The sequence below is a fragment of the Antechinus flavipes genome, chromosome 4 (assembly GCF_016432865.1).
Source record: "Antechinus flavipes isolate AdamAnt ecotype Samford, QLD, Australia chromosome 4, AdamAnt_v2, whole genome shotgun sequence".
Taxonomy (NCBI): domain Eukaryota; kingdom Metazoa; phylum Chordata; class Mammalia; order Dasyuromorphia; family Dasyuridae; genus Antechinus; species Antechinus flavipes.
The window spans coordinates 485,452,352-485,472,432 of NC_067401.1; positions in this window are offsets into that span (position 1 = coordinate 485,452,352).

A 20,081-nucleotide genomic window follows, 5' to 3' on the forward strand; every position below is an offset into this window, starting at 1 on the left:
GTTCCCATTATCTGTGGTTCTCTACATCATAACATCTACCTTCACTGGATGTTGTGAGAATCAAGTGAGATAACATGTGTACAATGCTTTGAAAATTTTAATGAGCTATATTAATGCTAACTGTATTGAATTGTTGTTAGTAGCTGGACAACTATGTATACAGATACATATTGTAACCATTCAGCTGAGAACCACAGCACTATCAAAAGATGCTTAACTTACCAATTCTTCATACTTGACACCTCTGAAGTCCAATAAACTAACTCTCCTCTCCTGATATGAATGAAGATCATTCAAAGTCCATATTTGGCTGACTCTCCTTCAAAACCTCTTCAGTAGAGAACCGACCCAACCAAGTGTTTATTTTCATCTACAATGCCTCTTAGGTTCCCTGGCTTCCTTCGAATTTCAGCTCAAATCTCACTTTCTATAGGAAGTCTTTGCTAATCCCCATTATTTCTTGTGCCTTCTCTCTCCCAGTCCTTTCCAGGTTATCCTGTACAAAGTTTATTTGTACATAGTTTGAACGTTGTCTCCCCTTGAAGACAGATTTTTTTTTTCCTTTTCTCAATATCTCCAGTGTTTAGCACAGTTATTGGCACATAGTAGGTACTTAATTAATATTTACTGACTGATTGTATTCCTCTCCACAAATGTTAATTCTCCTCTTTCAACTGTTCCTCATATTCTGGATTAAGGATATGAAAGTGTGTCTTCCAAGAGCACAGTTTCCCACACAAACTGAACTGACTGATTATTGCCAAGCCCAAGTTCTATCTCTTTTCCACACTACAGGAAAAAAACTAACAACACAGTGTTCTTTCTACTACACGATGCTGGCTTCTTGCAGTGGAGGACAAAAAATAATAAGCTGGTGTTTATATTCCTGGTTGGGCTCTTTCAGCCATACCTGGAAAGATGCCTTACTCAAATGAAACCCTTGGCTATAGAAGTGACAAATCAACTCAGTTCTGACCTTTAAATTTAAGCCTCTCCCCCTCCCCCCCAAAAGAACCTCTATTCCCTGGAAAAGAGTTTGATCATGTAGTTGGATATCAGGGAAAGAGTTAGAATTGGAACACTGGCATGGGGGACTCTTCTGGATTTCCCTTGCAATATTACTCTTATGATAAAATTCTGCAGCCAATGTATCTCCAGCCCTTTCTGGCATTACCCTTTATCACTGATTACTGACACAGAAGGCCACTGTAATCTAAAACTTACTGATACTGAAAACATTAGCTATCATGAAGACAATTTTCAATGCTTTAATAGCAAATTTGTATTTTGATAAAATATTTAAAACTTGAAACCTTTTCCTATTGACACATAATTTCAGTGATACTTTATCTTTATTGTTTACTGTTCTACAGTCAGCAGTGGCTGCCATTGCATTAGTTTTAATTTCTCTGTGAAGGATCCTTACCCTCCTCAAGTCTTTGTGTTAATTAATAGCCTGTGTAAAGGAACCCTTATAGATTACTGGAAGGAGGAGAGAAAAGTAGCTCCTATTTCAATAAAGCCGATAGGCAGATTCATTTTTAAGCAAAAATCTTTTATGACAAGAATGTGCAAATGAGAGACTTCATTGTAGTATGGGTATGAGAACTCCCTGCACCATGACAGAGCTAGAACAGAGCTAGACAGAACCCTTTTAGAACCCTTTTAGGATTTAGTAGATAAGGTTCAGTTTTCCCAGTCTTGGGGAGATTAAGGAACTTGTCCATGGTCAAGGTGAATTTGAAATGAGGTCATTATAGTGTTGTTGGAAGGCAAAGCTGATAGTTAGCCCTGAAACCAGGAAGACCTGCCTTAGATACATATTGACTATTCTGATCTCAGGCAAGTCACTTCTCAATGTTCTATGACATCTGTAAGATATTGATACAGAGAAGATTTCAACCCACATTAGTAAAGAGAATTTCTTCACGAAGGAGTTACTTCCACCAATGAAATCACAAGTGCAGTCCCAATTTCTAGCTGTAAGATCATAGATACAGAGCTAAAAGAGACTTCAGAGGCCACCTGATCCAACTCTCTCATTTTACAAATGAGGAAACTAAGTCTCTGAGAGATGACATGGAAGAGAATACAAAGAAATTTTTTTAAATGGAGGCAACTTGGATGACACAATATGAGTGATGCAAGACCTAATTTCAAATTTAGCCTTACATATTCACTAGCTACGTGACCTTAGGATTTCCCTCAGATTCTTCACCTGTGAAAAGGGAGTAATCATTGCACTTCCCTCACAAGGTTGTCAAATGAAACAACATACATGAGGTATTTTTAACTTTGAAAGCTATGTAAAGTACTTTGTGCTATATGAAGACTACTATTATTTTTATTATTCATCAGGGGACCATGCTTTCTGACTTCAAGTGCTGAGCACTACCCATTCTATCACACTACCTCTAAGAGACAATGGCACGGCATGAATATTTACCTCTTATTTAATCTGTTGTTGGTTTGAAAAATTTAGATAATTCTTCTACTGTGTTTTCTCCAAGAGCTAGAAAGGAGGAGAAACACACACACGTGTCTCTCTGTACATATGTGTATATACATATGTACATGTAAACATGCACATACTTGTATAAAATATATACTAACTTATACACACATGTGTATGTCTGTTTACCTGAAAACTAGTGTTTACTTTTTGGAGAACCAATAGAGATTGAAAAAGAAAGATATAATATCACTAGGCAATAAGACAAAAGTGGAATGAAACATACATTTTTGGACATAATCAATGTGGGAGGTTTGTTTTGCTGGACTATGTATATTTATTATAAGGAGTTTCTTTGAATGGACTGTGTATATTTATTATAAGGGGTTTCTTTTAATGTTTAATGATAAAAGTGAGTAAGAAAACTACATGTAGCTATTTTTAAAAGCAAAATTAGGTAGGAAACTTTTCAAATTGGTCCTGATTTGATAATAAAATCAACATTCTATGTTTGACTTTAAAACTCTGTACACACCCAAACTACAGAGAGCTCTTCTAAATCACCCAAGCACCAGATTCCTGAGGAAACCAGTGTTAAAAGTAGATTTCTGGATGTTGCTAACAAATAACCATTCTATCCTTCCCCTGACATTCATTCACTACCAAGGGTTCAAGGGTGATTAAGCCTTTGACTTTTCAATCTGGGATTTTTCACTAGCTCTTTACTGCTAGACAGCAGAGTTAGGGGAGGGCATGGACCCAGAACACCAGACACAGTTCTCCACAGATAAAAATAGGCTTCAATCTGTCTCTTTGGAAGGAATAGCCACATCAGTTAACCATAGATGTATCAAAGTCAATCTTGCTCATCGTACTATTTTAAAACTGAAATTAACTGCGATTCCTTTGTAAAATGTCGTTGATCATGCCTGGTGATAATAACAAAACTAACACCTCCACCCAACCCATCCTGTCTTACATCCTCTCTTGCTTATATATTCTGAGACTGTTTCTGCGCTTGTGGGTGTGCCCCTGGTGAAAAGGAGCATGAAGTTGCTCTAAATTCCTCTTCTGTGCAACATCTGCACCAGCTAACACTTTCTCAATCAATTTTGAGCTAAGATTCACCTTTTTGCAAGTTTTGAGTCTGAAATCCTTGCTTTTAAAAGTGCCAAGTGAGATTCTCTAGAAAACTTTCTGTAAACCAAGTGGCCTTAGAGGTGAAAAGCCCTGCCTTGAACCTAAAATAACAAAGCTGGTTTGGTGCCAGAGGAAAGGGTGGTGCCTTGGGCCTAAAAATAAGCCCTCCTAGAGACTTTACTTCTAATTCTTCTGCAGAGAGCAGAGTGTCTTTGCACACTGAGAAATGAGAGGGTTGGTTGTTCCCACTTGCATGCTAGGCTTTTCTCCAGGCAGGCAGACAAGGTTCACTTTAAATTTGTGTTTGTGTGTTCCACAAGGTTCCTGAGGCCCTTCCCCCAGCAGTTGGAGTCAGTCTAGCCATCCCTGTCTTTCACAATATGGTATTCATACCCCGATCATGCTCCCTGAAAGTAGCTCTTGTTCTCTTGTAGTTTACTGAAAGCAGGACTCTTAATTAAAAAGATCGCAAGGGAATGGCTACTCTGGGCTTTGACAATGGCAGGCGAATAATCTGGGAAGCTAATAAAGTTCTCTTAGGGAGAACACAGCACACATCCCAGGGATCTATGGCTTACCTTGTAATCAGATCTAAGAGGTAACAAGAGGATCTTAAAAAATGAAAGTCACTCCAGCTTTAAATCTTCTAATTATTACATTTAAGTAACAGCGAAGCTTTGGGTTACAATTCAAACAGGCCTTCCTGTACTTCTTATGGACTGACAACCAGACCTAGAATTGCCTTTCTTCTCAAACCTCTTCATCTCAGAGTCCCTTTTCAGACTTGACTTAGGTGCCACTATTTAAAGTGGATCTTTCCTGATCCCCAATTCGATCCCCATTTCTTATTGCCTTTCTCCGGGAAATCATTTTGCAATCATTTTACATTTTGTTAGTAACCTCATACAGAACTTCACAGGCTAGAACAATGCAGGAATGCTTTAAAGACCTGATTAGAAGTCTACTTTTAAGATCCAGAGAGTTGTTATTGCTGTCTCCTTTACTTCTGAGGTCTGGCTGTCACTGACCCTGGATGGAAACTTTAGTGGAAGCAGTATTATTGTGACTACTCTCATTTCACACATAAACTTGACTCCGCTCTGGAAACTTACCTGTAAAACTTCTTTGTTTTAGAAAATAATTATCAACAAGCTCAACTATGCTTTCTCAAAACTGAAAACAATATATATTTTCTTGTACTCTTCTAGTTTTAATGTTTCTTAATTTTATCAGTATACCAATGTTGTTCTTTAGCACAAAAGAAAAAGCAACAACTCCAAATGCTGATTTAGCTTTCCCAGCACTGGGAGAAAGGGTTCCTCTTCAAGACTTTTGGCTCTGTTTCTTGGAAGTTTTTTTTAGGAAAGCAAGGGGGCCACCTGGCTCAAAATGAGATAGCCTTATCACTGGCTTAGAAGCCAGTATTGGTGAACTCTTCTTTATTTTTTTTCCTCTTCTTTATTTTTAGTTAGAAACAATGGCTCACTGGGTAGGGAAATGGAGAAAGCTCAATGTATTTGAATGGGAAAGTGATTGTTAATGTAACCTGTGACTAGCCATTGGAGGCCCAATCCTGGAAGCACATTATGTTTTTCCTGCAGAAAATTTGAGTGGAAGCTTGATGAACCTACTTATGGAAATACATGGTGGAACAGTTATGGAAAGATCTTTTCAAGATAGAGCATGCACAGAAATTTACTGACTGTTTCCCATTGCTTTATTAGATGCTGCTGAATAGATAGAGCTGCTGAACTGGAATTGAGTGTGCTTATGAAAAACATGGACAGACAAAAGATCTCTGTCTTTCTCTGTCTCTCTGTTACTGTCTCTGTTTCTATCTCTGTTTCTGACTCTCTTTCTCTCTGCCCCTTCCCTCCCCCCCCCCCCCGCGCCAATCTCTCTCTCTCTCTCTCTCTCTCTCTCTCTCTCTCTCTCTCATTCTGTGTCTCTCTGTATCTTTATTTGTCTCTATCTCTGTGTCTGTCTGTCGTCTGTCTCTTTCCCTTATGACTAGGTAAGGAAGGCAAAATGCTCTTAGCATGTGGCAGTCCCTTTCTCACTTGGTCACCAAGTATCCTCAAACAAATACATGGTACTTTTGTTTCTTTTCCGTCTGATGTGTTTATTCTTTAATGATCTTAGATTATCAGGAAAACAATGACATTTTGAAATTCAAAAGATAACATCACTAAAGGTACATATAGGTATCCAGAATAACTGAATCTGATAGCCAGTGTAGCCTGCAGGAGTGACTTTTTTGCCTAAGCTCAGAAGTAAATCAAAGGAGGGCCAGTACCCAGTAAAGAATGTGTGTGTAGCTAATCCCCCACCTTAAATTTAAACCCAATCTTTGCAGAAACTGAGATCCTAGAGAAGAGTTGGCCCTTCTCTTTTTGAGGAATATTTTATAGTTGAGTCTACTTTCCCTGGCACCAAGGTGTAAAGGAGAAAGAATGAGTGTATATCCTGCTTTGTTTTGTTGAGACATTTTTATACTTCTAGGGTTGCTATATCTTCTTAATAAACAGCTCTTTGTAAAAGCTAACTGATGTAAATTGTTCATTAATTATACCAAGATTTGACTGGTCAAAATTAAAACAGAGTAGTAATCTTTAGAGATCCAGTGAGGGATGTAGTAGAGAAAGATATCCCCAACTCTATGAGGACAACTTCTAGAATCCAAAGAAGGGGCTCTAGTGGCAGGTTCTGGGAACTGGACCTGCTGATTAAGTGGAAGAAGAAAATTGAGAAAATGAACCCAGAGCCTATTTGTTACAGAAAAATTAAATTAAAAAAATTTTTTAAAATCAGTGTTAGACATACCATATTCAAAAAATTCTCAATGGTTCCTTATTGCTTCAAGGATAAAATAAAACTTCAATCTGCCATTCAAAGTTCTTCATAAATTAGTTCCTACCTTCAGTGGTCATTTAAGGGCCTGATCCCAATACTGATTAACATGACAACTTTAATCTGCTTTATTTTTCTGACTTGCTCTAGATTGCTTCACCTTAAACAGCTTATTGGTGGTCTTCCACTTCGGAAGGTTTACCATATCAGTTCTGGGCTTTACCTCTTCTGAAACTCAGAACTCCTGAGCTCAAGTGATCCACTAGCCATAGCCTTCCTAGCAGCTAAGACTACAGGCATCCACCAACATACCTATTTTAATAGAACTATAGATCTCCCTTTTCCATGAGTCTTCAGGTCTGGATTGATAATTTTCCTCATCTCTGACTACCAGAATCTGTAACTTCTTTCAAAGAAAAGCTTTCTCAGCCTTCTATAGGTCATCTTTCTGAACCTACTACCCTACTTCCATCTACTTGCCAATGCTCATTCTGGAAATTATTTTGAAACAGCATTGAGATTGTAATATATTTATTTGTTACATATGTTGTGCAATAGAATTCATATATCCTTTGAGGTCAGGAGCTGTCTTCTTTTGTTTGATTTTGAGCTTCTAGTTCAGTTGTACATAGCAGGTGCTAGTTTCCAACTTTACCTTCCTCTAGACAATCCCTTCCCACATAGCTGCCCAGGCTATGTGTAAGGCACAGGGCTGATTACTCATTCCCTACTCTCACTTACCTTCAATGGTTCTCTAGTGCCTCCAAGATAAAAAATGGACTCTTTCTAGTGGAATTCAAATACCACTAAGGCCTTCTGTGATCTAGCTCTAACCTATCTTTCCAGTTTTATTCCAGATTATCTTTCTCCCTATCCCTTTCCCCTCTCTGTACTCTGTCCAGACAACTTGGATGGCTATTTTCCAATATTATCCTGAACTCTTCTACCAAAATTTCCCTTGCCTATCACGTACTCTCCTCATCTTTATTACAATTATCTCTTCATTTAACAATGATTCTGTGTACCAAGATAAGATCAAAATGGGTCCATGACCTAGGCATAAAGAACGAGATTATAAATAAATTAGAGGAACATAGAATAGTTTATCTCTCAGACTTGTGGAGGAGAAAGAAATTTGTGACCAAAGATGAACTAGAGACCATTACTGATTACAAAATAGAAAATTTTGATTACATCAAATTAAAAAGCCTTTGTACAAACAAAACTAATGCAAACAAGATTAGAAGGGAAGCAACAAACTGGGAAAACATCTTCACAGTTAAAGGTTCTGATAAAGGCCTCATTTCCAAAATATATAGAGAACTGACTCAAATTTATAAGAAATTAAGCCATTCTCCAATTGATAAATGGTCAAAGGATATGAACAGACAATTTTCAGAGGATGAAATTGAAACGATTACCACTCATATGAAAGTGTTCCAAATCATTATTAATCAGAGAAATGCAAATTAAGACAACTCTGAGATACCACACTACACACCTGTCAGATTGGCTAAGATGACAGGAAAAAATAATGATGAATGTTGGAGGGGATGCGGGAAAACTGGGACACTAATGCATTGTTGGTGGAGTTGTGAAGGAATCCAACCATTCTGGAGAGCAATCTGGAATTATGCCCAAAAAGTTATCAAATTGTGCATACCCTTTGATCCAGCAGTGTTTCTATTGGGCTTATATCCCAAAGAAATACTAAAGAAGGGAAAGGGACCTGTATGTGCCAAAATGTTTGTGGCAGCCCTATTTGTAGTGGCTAGAAACTGGAAAATGAATGGATGCCCATCAATTGGAGAATGGCTGGGTATATGAATGTTATGGAATATTACTATTCTGTAAGAAATGACCAGCAGGATGAATACAGAGAGGACTGGCGAGACTTACATGAACTGATGCTAAGTGAAATGAGCAGAACCAGGAGATCATTATACACTTCGACAACGATATTATATGAGGACATATTTTGATGGAAGTGGATTCCTTTGACAAAGAGACCTAACTGAGTTTCAATTGATAAATGATGGACAAAAGCAGCTACACCCAAAGAAAGAACACTGGGAAACAATGTGAACTATCTGCATTTTTGTTTTTCTTCCCGGGTTATTTATACCTTCTGAATCCAATTCTCCCTACGCAACAAGAGAACTGTTCGGTTCTGCAAACATATATTGTATCTAGGATATACTGCAACATATCCAACATATAAAGGACTGCTTGCCATCTAGGGGAGGGGGTGGAGGGAGGGAGGGGAAAAAAATAGGAACAGAAACGAGTGCAAGGGATAATGTTGTAAAAAAAATTACCCTGGCATGGATTCTGTCAATATAAAGTAATTATTAAATAAAAATTAAAAAAAAAACCCAAAAAACAAAAAAACAAACAAACAAAAAAAAAAAACAATGATTCTGTGTCAGCTTCATTCACAGTTATCTCCCTATTCCAGGCTCTCAGCTAAGGCAGGCTCAGCTTCTTTTTGTTTTTAATTTTGTATTCTCTAAAGCAGTGGTTTGCCACAAGACAGGAGTATAACAAATGTTTACAGACTCAAATTCTTACATGTTAGCACATGATACAGTATCTATTCATCAAAAGATGTCTTTCTTGGTAGACCTAGAAGTTAGTTATTAGTTAAATAACTTGCCACGGCTTTCTTGGGCATTGTTATTGTTGTCTGCCCCCTGATACCACGTAACCCTGGTCTCTTAAATGTTATCTCCTACAGATACTTTTTTGTTGGGGATGAGAGCATGATGGTGGTCTGGATCTGTGATAATTGTTTCAAGGATTCAGGTGAAGACATTTCCTTTATTATTGCAGAACCAGGACCATTCTACTGCATATATTCTTTTTTTTTTTAATTTTTAATAGCTTTTTATTTATAAGTTATATGCATGGATAATTTTACAGGATTGACAATTGCCAAACCTTTGTTCCAATTTTCCCCCTCCTTCTTCCCACCCCCTCCCCTAGATGGCAAGATGAGCAATACATATTAAATATGTTAAAGTATAAATTAAATAAAAAATAAGTATATATGACCAAACCGTTATTTCTGCATATATTCTTAAAGCAGGGTAGGGGAATTTTTTTTTCTGCCAAAGGTCATTTGGATATTTGTAACATCATTCCCTGGCCATACTACCTTATCAAGTTATAGAATTCAAGATGTAAGTGGTTGTTGTACCTAGCTTTCAACTATCATCTCATGCGATTGCCTTAGCAAATGATTTCAAGGGTCATATATAGCACATAGGCAGGATGTTCCCCATCCCTGTCTTCAAGGCTTGCCTTAGAGTTTTGGGAGAATAATGAGCTTAGATAAGGTCACACAGCCAGTATAATGGAACTCAGGTCTTCTTGATTCCAAAGTTAGTTTCTATCACCCCCATATTGCTTCTGTAGGCACACATAATCATTACACCAATACTTTCCATTTGCATTTCTGGATGTTTTCAGTGTACATCTATTAATAATAATCAAAATATTATTAATAAGTATATTAACAAATGAGTCCTGATTTTTCCAAGACAACCTGCCAGACTCACTTATTTTACAATATGATTAATGAAATTTCTCTGAAATGTTAAGAAAGCATTTTATAACATTGTTCTTTTTTGTTTGTCATTTTTAAATAAATTCTTGTAATAAAGAATTCTCATTAATTCCCACTAAGTTAATGGGGAAAATAGAATGACCTTTGGAGGTTAGGCAAGATCAAATATGTCATGTGACTTTAAGTGTTGTCATTGAGTCATTTTTCAGTTGTGTATGACTTTCTGACCCAATTTGGGATTTTCTTGGCAAAAATACTGGAGGGATTTGCCATTTCCTCTCCTCTAGCTCATTTTATAGATGAAGAACTGAAGTAAACAGGGTTAAGTGACTAGTCTAGGGTCACACAGCTAGTACACCTCCCAGGTCAGATTTGAATTCAGGGAAGTTTTCCTGACTCCAGGCCCAGCACTCTATGCACTATAGTGCCACCTAGTTGCCAGAACATTGAAGCAAAATGTAAATCAATAACAACTTCTATTATAATCCTTTAACATTTGCAGAGCATTTTACATTTATTCTCTCATTTGAACGGCACAACTATTGTCTGAAGCAAGTGCAATTATTGTCTATTTCCATTTTCAAGATGAACAAATTGAAACTCAGAGAGGATGATTTGCTCGGGGTTTAATAACTGATATTTAAGAAGCAATCCTTCCTGACTTCAAAGTCCCAATCTCCCTATCCATCTTGCTCAATGCTACCTCTTCTGGTCCCATTTTAAATGACTGACATTATTTTTACAGTGCTCCCAATTGTAAATATTCCTCCCAGGAAAAATCACACATAAAAACACTCTTTCCCCTCCACCCCCCTCCAATAGGTCTGATAAATAGGCAAGGAGCTCTTGTTAGATAAACAAACAACTGACTGGCTAGTCTAGTCTAGGGCTCAATTCCAATGCTTCTTGTAAGTGATTATTCTGATCATTGATTTATAATGACTTAAGACAACTTGATTGAAAGGACTATGAGACACTAGAATGATATATTACCAGTGGAGACTGACGAGCATCTCGTTCTGGTAAGAGGAAAGTGGATTTTTATGATGATCTCAATACTAGGAGAGGAGATGGATGAGATAAAGCCCTTCTAGTTTCCCTTTAGTCCTATGATTCTATTTTGCACATTTTCATTAAAAAAAAGGCTCTGAAATTTTTGTTCTTTTGGAGAATTAGAAAAGAAAGGGGGAAGAACGCATTCCCTTTCTCTTCTTACTAGTGAACCTTATGCCAGGGTTCTATTTTCCCAGTGTTTCATGTTTTCCACTTATAAGCTTAGGACTTTGTGCCTTATTCCTTCTTTGCATTTTATAGATAATTTCCCTGTTATGGGAAATTATAAACACCAAAGAAGGCAACTTGAGATGGACCATGGATTGGTGGTTTGAGGCATCCCAACTTTTAAATGCATTTCTTTTCAGGAATCTTGCTATTATCCCCGAAGAAATCACAACACTGGATGCTGACTTTTAACCTCTAACATTTAAAGAAAGATAACCATTTTACCTTGTAAGGCTTACTCTATCCATGGTTGCTCAAGGGTGTCAGATCCAGCCGAAGGGCCAATAAACTGTGTTGCACTGCTATAAGTAGTGTGCATTATGACTCTGGCTGAGCTAACTAACTTTACATCACAATGCTTTCCTCAGATCAGACTGTCAAACAATGAAGACAAAATCCCAGCTGGAGATCAAGGCCGAAAAAACCTCTGGGAAAAATTCTGAAGTGTTTTGTTATTTTTTTTCTGAAAAAATGAAAATATTTGGGAATTGTTGTTTACATGAAAAAAATTTGTTTGCTTAGTAGGCTAAAATATTTAAAACAAGTTGTGTTTTGCCACCTGGCCTTTATTATATAAAATTAGTATAGGCCACTATAATTTACTGACTGGGAACATGTAATCTAGTACAACTCTGAAATGCAAAAACAAGTCGATGTAAGTATGGAATGACTAGGTGAGCCTTGAGGGAACCCATTCCAACTTAGGGATTCTGTGTTTCTCTAAAAACTTCTTAAATGGGTTGTTGAAATAATAAACATGTGAAAGACATAAAAAGACTTCAGCGCATTTATTATTCACACATTTTCTTTTTTATTAAAGCTTTTCATTTTCAAAGCATATGCATGGATAATTTTTCAACACTGACCCTTGCAAAATCTTGTATTCTAATTTTCCCTTCCTTTCCCTAGATGTCAAATAATCCCACATGTGTTAAACATGGTAAAAATATATGTTAAATCCAATATATGTACACATATTTATATAATTATCAGATAAATCAAATCAAAAAAGGGAAAAAATGAGAAAGAAAATAAAATGGAAGCAAACAACAAAAAGAGCGAAAATATTATGAGTGATCTGTACTCAGTTCCCACAGTTTTCTCTGGTTTTAGATGGCTCTCTTCATCATAAAATCATTGAAACTATCCTAAATCATCTCATTGTTGAAAAGAGTCACATCTATCAGAACTGATCAAGGTATAATCTTAAATGTTACTGTACATAATGATCTCCTGGTTCTGCTCAGTTCACATGTCTCTCCAAACCTTTCTGAAATCATCCTGCTGATCATTTCTTATAGAACAATAATATTCTATAATATTCATAGACCATATTCTCCAACTGATGGACAGTTCCATTTCCAGTTTCTTGCCACTACAAAAACGGCTGCCACAAACATTTTTGCATATGACACCTAGTTGCTAGTATGGATAATGAAGAAAGGAATCAATGGCTGAAAAAGCAATTATAAAGTGTTTGCTTTGCGCAAAATGCTGCCCTAGGCACTGTGAATTCAAGACAGATACTGCTGTCAAGAAGCTCACCTTCTGACCATGTGACAAAGACACAATTTGAACTCCAATGGAAAAACAAGATCTCTGCTCTCAAGGAATTCTCATTCTAATAATAAGTAACAAATGCAAAGTTTGAACTCAAGTCCTCTGACTCCAAAGTTAGTTGCTTTTTTTTTTTTTTTTTCAAAGTTCAGGGTTCAAGAACTTGAAAATGATTGCTGGATATTTCCACCTGAATGTTCTTTAGGCATTTCCAACATTTTTAGATTGATGTCTATATCTTGGCTTTAAAGCATAAGTTGCTTTAAAATGGGATAGAGTTGAGACAACATCACTTTATTCCTATATAAAAGGAAGGGCATTTACTGATCTGATGGTTTAGGGTGATGTTTTGTTGCTCAGTTGTTTTAGCTGTGTCCAAGTCTTCATGACCTATTTGTGGTTTTCTTGACAGAGATATTGGAAGAGACATTTCATTCTCTAGTTCATTTCATGATGAGGAAACTAAGATAACCAGAATTAAGTGAATTGCCCAGAGTCACACAGGTAGCAAGTGTCTGCAGCCAGATTTGAATTTGGGAAGATTATGAAGTGATTAAAAACCCAAATAGAGAAGTTTGCATGTTATCTTAGAGATGTGCTTTATAGCTGTGTAACTTTGGTAGCTGTGTGAAGCATAGATTGAGGAAGTAAGAGGAGAAACAGAAGTCTAATAAGAAAACTATTGCAATAGTACAGCTGAGAAGTAATGATGAATTAAACTCAGGTTAAGTTGTATTAATAGAGAGTAAGGAAAATAGATATGAGAGATACTCTGGAGTTTAGAATCAATAAAACTTGGCATCTGATTGGATTTGATGAAGGGAAGGGAAAATAAGGAATTGAGGATGACATTGAGGTTATGAACTTGGGGAGAAGTAGAAAAAATGTTGCTCTTAGCAGAAACATAAAAATTCAGAAGATGGTTCGCTTTGAGGGAAATGGTGGAAAGATAGGTTCAGTTTGAGATATGGTGAGTTTGAGATGTTTCTGATATAGCTAGGCAGAGAGGTACACTAGACTACTGGTGGTACAGGAGGTCAGAAGAAATACAGGAACTGAGCATGAGTTGGTAGTCTTTTGTGCAGAAATGATCTGGAACCACTGGGAGCTCATAGAACTACTAAGAAAGTATAAAGAGAAAGAAGAGAAGAAAATCCAGGACAAGTATATATATAGAGAGAGATAGATATAGATATATAGATATAGATAGATATATAGATAGATATAGATAGAGATATATAGAGACATATATGTAGATATAACTATGGAAACAAATGAGGATCTTGGAAGGTAGATGGAGAAGAAACAGCCAAACAGGAAGAGAAGAACGTCACAAAAAACAGAGAACAGAAAGTATCTAGGAGCAGGAACTTGTAGGAGCAGTAAGACATGTTTGTAGAGAAGTCAAAAAGAATTGAGGACTGTGGAAAGGCCATCATAATAAACAACCAAGACTTGACCACTGGTAACCTCAAGAAAGTTTCACTTAAGTCATCTGTCACAAGGGCGGTTAACAGTAAATGGGACATAAGAAAGTGAAAGTAATGTGTTGGGTATATTCTTATGACTTCTGCTCTGTGAAGGGTTTCATTATGATGATCATCAACAGCTATGTTGTTAACATTTTGGCAGTGCATTGGTGGGGGGAGGATAGGAAAGATCTCACATGAATTACTGTATGATTTGGGGCAAGCCACTTGAATTTCTGTGAAACTTTGTTTTTTCATCTTTATGATGAAAGAGTTGGACTAAATTACCTCTAAGCCAAGAGTTCTTAGATTGGGATCCATGAACTTAAAAAAAAAACATATTTTAATAAATATTTCACCATGGGGCATGGCTTCTAGGAACAGCAAGATAATGATCCCACTATATTTCCTATTTGTTAAAAGTTCATCTGGTGTCCTGTAGTCAGCTCTGATTAATAAATTGGAGAGGAATGTCCAAAGGAGGTCAATCAGAGTGGTGAAGGAACTTAAGCTTATAAAATAAGAAGACCAGTTGAAGGAAATGAGAATGTTGAAATGGAGAAAAGAACACTCATTGGGGCTTGCTAGCCATCCTCAAGTCTCTGAAGGGTTCTCATGTGGTTAAGAGATAAGATTGGTTTTATTTGGCTAATGAGGATAAGAACTGAGAGTGATAGGTAGAAGTTGCAAAGAGACCAATTTATATTGATGGCAGAATTGTCCAAAAATGATGAATAGCTTTTCTTGAGAGTAAAAGAACTCCACTTTCTTGAGGAGTTAGAGGACCATTTTTTGGTATGTTATCCTTTGTGTTGGGGATGAACAAGATGGCTGTTGAGATCACAACTAACTTATAAATTCTATGAGACTAGGAAACTCAAGGTTCTCTGATAATATTCCTGGATATCTCTGTTCCCTTTCCTTCCTTGTCCTGTTTTGAAACTGTCAATTATTTCCATGGTTTAGGGGTTTAGCTGTTGTCTAAGTTCTTGGTGGGGTGTGCTGTCTTACAGGCAGTTAAATGTTGTAGTGAATAGAGTGCTGGGTTTGGAGTCAGGAAGACTCATTTCCCTCAATTCTAATCTGGCCTCAGACACTTACTAGTTGTGTACTCCTAAACAAGTCATTTACCCCAGATTGCCTCAGTTTCCTCATTTGTAAAATGAGCTGGGGAAGGAAATAAAAAACCACTCTAGTATCTATGCCAGGAAAACCCTAACTGGGATCACAAAGAGTTCTACACAGCTGAGACAACCAAGGTACAATAAATTATCTTTTTGAAGCATCAGATAAAAAAAAATGCTTTCTTCTATATAGAAAAAGAGGGGTGCTATTGCAGTTCATATTGTTTTTACTATTGTTTCCTTGTTGCTCTTGTCTTCCTCTAGCTGCCTCCTTAGGTGATTCCAGTTAAAACACATGATTCCCTTAGTTATACCAAATACATTTATTCTGTTCTCAATTTACTTTATCTTTGGATCTCCTGTTACGGTAACTTGCCTAGGATCTCACAACTAGTAAGTATCAGAGGTAGCATTTAAAACTACATTATTCTGACTTAGAGGTCAGTGCTCTCTACTCATTATGTCATGCTCTCTTTCCAGTCCTCGGCAACCTCTTTTGGTGTAGTAACCATCAAAGATACTGAAAAAGGGCTCACCCTGAGCAGCGAATGCAATTTTAGCTGCCCAAAAGCATACAAAGTGCTTGTCTTTTCCACCTCATCTTTCGTTGACTGGTAGACTCTTAAAAATGGAAGGGAACATGGAGATTATTGACCATCTCCCTCATGTTGCAGGCAAGAAAACAGAGGTTCAGAGAGGGGAAGCTACTTCAAGGTCATACAGGGTCATATGTCAGCAGCATGTCTTCCTTCTTCAACTCAGTAAATTTCCCATGGAAATACCAAGGAATCTTTTTTTTTTTTAATCATTTGGCATTTTTAGCTTCCTTATCTGAATGGGAGTCTGTATATTCAGACATATGTTATTGTTATTATCCTGGGAAAATAAAGCCAAAAAAAAAGTTGGATCTAAGTTATTTAGAGCTGGACACAGTGATCTGAAATAAGAACCTAGCAGTTATATAGCACTTTAAGATTTACAAAGCACTTTATAAATATTATCTCATTCGATCCTCACAACAACCCTCATCTTACAAAAAGTGAAGGAAATCAAAACAGGCAGAGGTTATATGTCTTGCCCAGAATCACACAAATAGTAAGTTTTTGAGTCTAGATTTGAACTCGAAAATTCTTGATTTTAGACTTGGTACTTTGGGCACTGTGTCTCCTACCTTTCCATCTAGTCCAACCTTCTTTTACAGGAAAAAAATTGAGGCTCAGAAAAGAAAACAGACTTGCTTTCCCTCCTATCCTTTACCCTTTCTCCTTATCCCCTCTCCTTTTCTTTTTTCTTTTTGAAAGTACTCTAGAAGAGTAGAAGTCACTCAGAAGCCTGATCCTGTCATTGAATGAAATAGAAGGTTGGAGCTGCTCTTTTTCTAGCCTGTCCTATATAACCCCATTTTTGGTGCCTGGTGACCCAGAGCTCACTTGAAGCTTTATTATATTGTCTCTAGACTTGGTTCAAACATCTGATAATTTTTAGTCTATTGTATCTCAGAATTCCCCAACTCAAGAAACCCAGCAGCCTCATCCTCCCTAGCAGTAGGGATTATAGGTATGACCTACCATATCCAACAAACACCAACTTTATAATGAGTTTCTCTGAATCTAGAGCTTGATAAGTGATACTATAATAATTCTGGTAAAATGGCAAATCACTGCATCTTACCATCTGCTCTGCTACTGCTCCTAAAGGTCCTTTAAGCCTTACAATATACCCTGCCATTAGGCCTTCCAGATCCCTCAGGTATTATCAAGGTATAGGGCTTTATTTTCCACCCTCCTATCAGTCCTCCTAAGGTCTACTGAGTTTTTCCTTTTGTTCCACCACTGTGCCTTCTTTTAGATTCTGTCTACTACAACTGGGGGAGGAAGCTCTTTTTTTCTTTTTGCATCCTCAATTCTTAGCAAAGATTTTTATTTTACCTAATAAGCATAATAATATATAACATAATATATAAGCATAATAAATGCTTTCCCATTTCATTTCATCTTAACCATCCTTCCTCTGAAGTCCCAGAATCTACTCTCTCTCTCGCTCTCTTTTAAAGCTTTTTATTTTCAAAATACATGCACGGATAATTTTCCAACATTGACCCTTGCATAGCCTTGTGTTTCAGATTTTTCCCTCCTTCCCTCCACTCCTCCCTTAGATGATAAGCAATATATGTTATGCATGTTAAAATATATGTTAAATCTAATATATGTAAACATATTTATATAATTCTCTTGCTGCACAAGAAAAATCAGATCAAAAAGGAAAGTAAATGAGTAAGAAAACAAAATGAAAGCAAACAACAAAAAGAATGAGAATGTTATGTTGTGATCCACATTCAGTTCCAATAGTCCTCTCTCTGGGTGTAGATGACTCTTTTCATCACAACATTATTGGAACTGGCATTAGTCATCTCATTGTTGGAAAGAGCCACATTCATCAGAACTGATCATCGTATAATATTGATGTTGCTGTATACAATGATCTCCTGGTTCTACTCACTTTACTTAGCATCAGTTCATGTAAGTCTCTCCAGGCCTCTCTGAAATCATCCTACTGATTTTTTCTTATAGAACAATAACATTCCATCACATTCATAAACCATAACTTATTCAGTCATTCCCCAGCTGTTGGGCATCCACTCAGTTTCCAGTTCCTTGACACTACAAACAGGGCTGCCACAAACATTTTTGCACATGTGGGTCCCTTTCCTTTCCTTAAGATCTCTTTGGGATATAAACCTAGATAGAAACACTGTTGGGTCAAAGGGTAAACACAGTTTGATAATTTTTGTAATATAGTTCCAAATTGCTCTTCAGAATGTCTGGATCTGTTCACACTTCAAGCAACAATGTATTAATGTCCCAGTTTTCCCATATCCCCCCCCCCAACATTTGTTATTATCTTTTCCTGTCATCTTAGCCAATCTGAGAGGTGTGTAGTGGTATCTCAGAGTTGTCTTATTTTGCATTTCTTTGATCAATAGTAATTTAGAACATCTTTTCATATGATTAGAAATGGTTTTAATTTCTTCATCTGAAAATTGTCTGTACATATCCTTTAACCATTTATCAATTGGAGAATGGCTTGAATTCTTATAATTTGAGTCAATTCTCTATATATTTTAGAAATGAGGCCTTTATGATAACCCTTAAATGTAAAAAATATCTTCCCAATTTATTTCTTACCTTCTGATTTCTCTGCATTAGTTTTGTTTGTACAAAAATGTTTTAATATAATCAAAATTATCTATTTGGTGTTCACTTTTGAGTTTCAGATTTTCTTTGGACACAAAATCCTTTCTTCTTAACAGATCTTAGAGATAAACTATCCTATATTCTTCTAACTTGCTTATAATATCACTCTTTATGTCTAAATAATGAACATTGGAAGATATGTAAAAAATACATTTTCAATTTCTTTCCACATTTTTCTTCAACTAGTAGGCAGAGTGTGACATTATATGTCTGAGTTTGGATTTGGTGCCTATTGAAATAGATGACTACAAGGGTTATGATGCAATATTTACTTAACTTTATTCCTGTAAGATGTACCATCCTGCTAAGAATAGAGGTCTTTGTGCCGTGGAGAGTCATTGGAAAGTTTATTGGGACTAAAAGGGAAATGGGTCACTAAGTTCAAAGATACAGAAGCTTTTTGTGAACTCAGCCAAAGTCTGTGGTCCTTTTTTATTTATTTTAAAGATCCATTACCCTTTTTATTTGGCTTCCACAATATGCTGATTCATGTTGTACTTTAAATTCACAAAAACTACAGAAATTTTTTTTTCAGATAAACTGCTATCTAGCCATATCTGTCCCCCATCTGATACACATGAAGTTGATTTTTTTTTAAACTCCAGTGCTAATATATTATGACACAATAGACAGAAAATGAAATCTGGAGTCAGGAAGAGTTATATTCAAGTCCTAGCACTCATTTGTTTTGTGACTCAAGGCAGGTCACTTAATCTTTGATTCTCTCTTTTTATTTTCTATAAAATGACCATAATATTCTCTGTTGTGGAGAAGTTCAAATGAGATAATATATCTATATGGGGATATTTGTACTTAAGCAAAGATAAAGGTTGGAAAAAGCAAAAGTCAGACACAATGCAATGTAAAGGACAAACCCTTTCAGATATAAAGGAAGCATTCTGTTATACCAAAGATCTAAGTCTTATATTTCAACTATACATGAAAAACTCCAGCAGATAGTAAACTTGCCCCTAGGACATAGATTGTGAGCACCAGCCCTAAAGTCAGGAGAATTTGAGTTCAAGGGCAAGTCTTTTAACCCCAATTGCCTCAGCTTAAAAAAGCAAAAAAATAAAAAAAAATAAAAAAGTTGGATGACTAGGACATAGATTGCTCCCTTACTTTTGTTTTTAAGCCATTTCTGTGCATAAGAAATGGGATATCCCAATATTTTGGGATACTGACTTTAAGTAAAAAGATTTCTCCTAAGAGATTTCTGATCTGAACCAGAAGGTATATCAAATAGGGAATCTACAACTGTTCCATCTCCTACCTGGAAGTTTGGAGCAAGTCAGATAGAAGCAGCTTCTCAATCAATAAACATTTATTAAACACCTTCTATGTATGGGGCACTGTAGCAAGCACTGGGGATACAAAAAGAGGTAA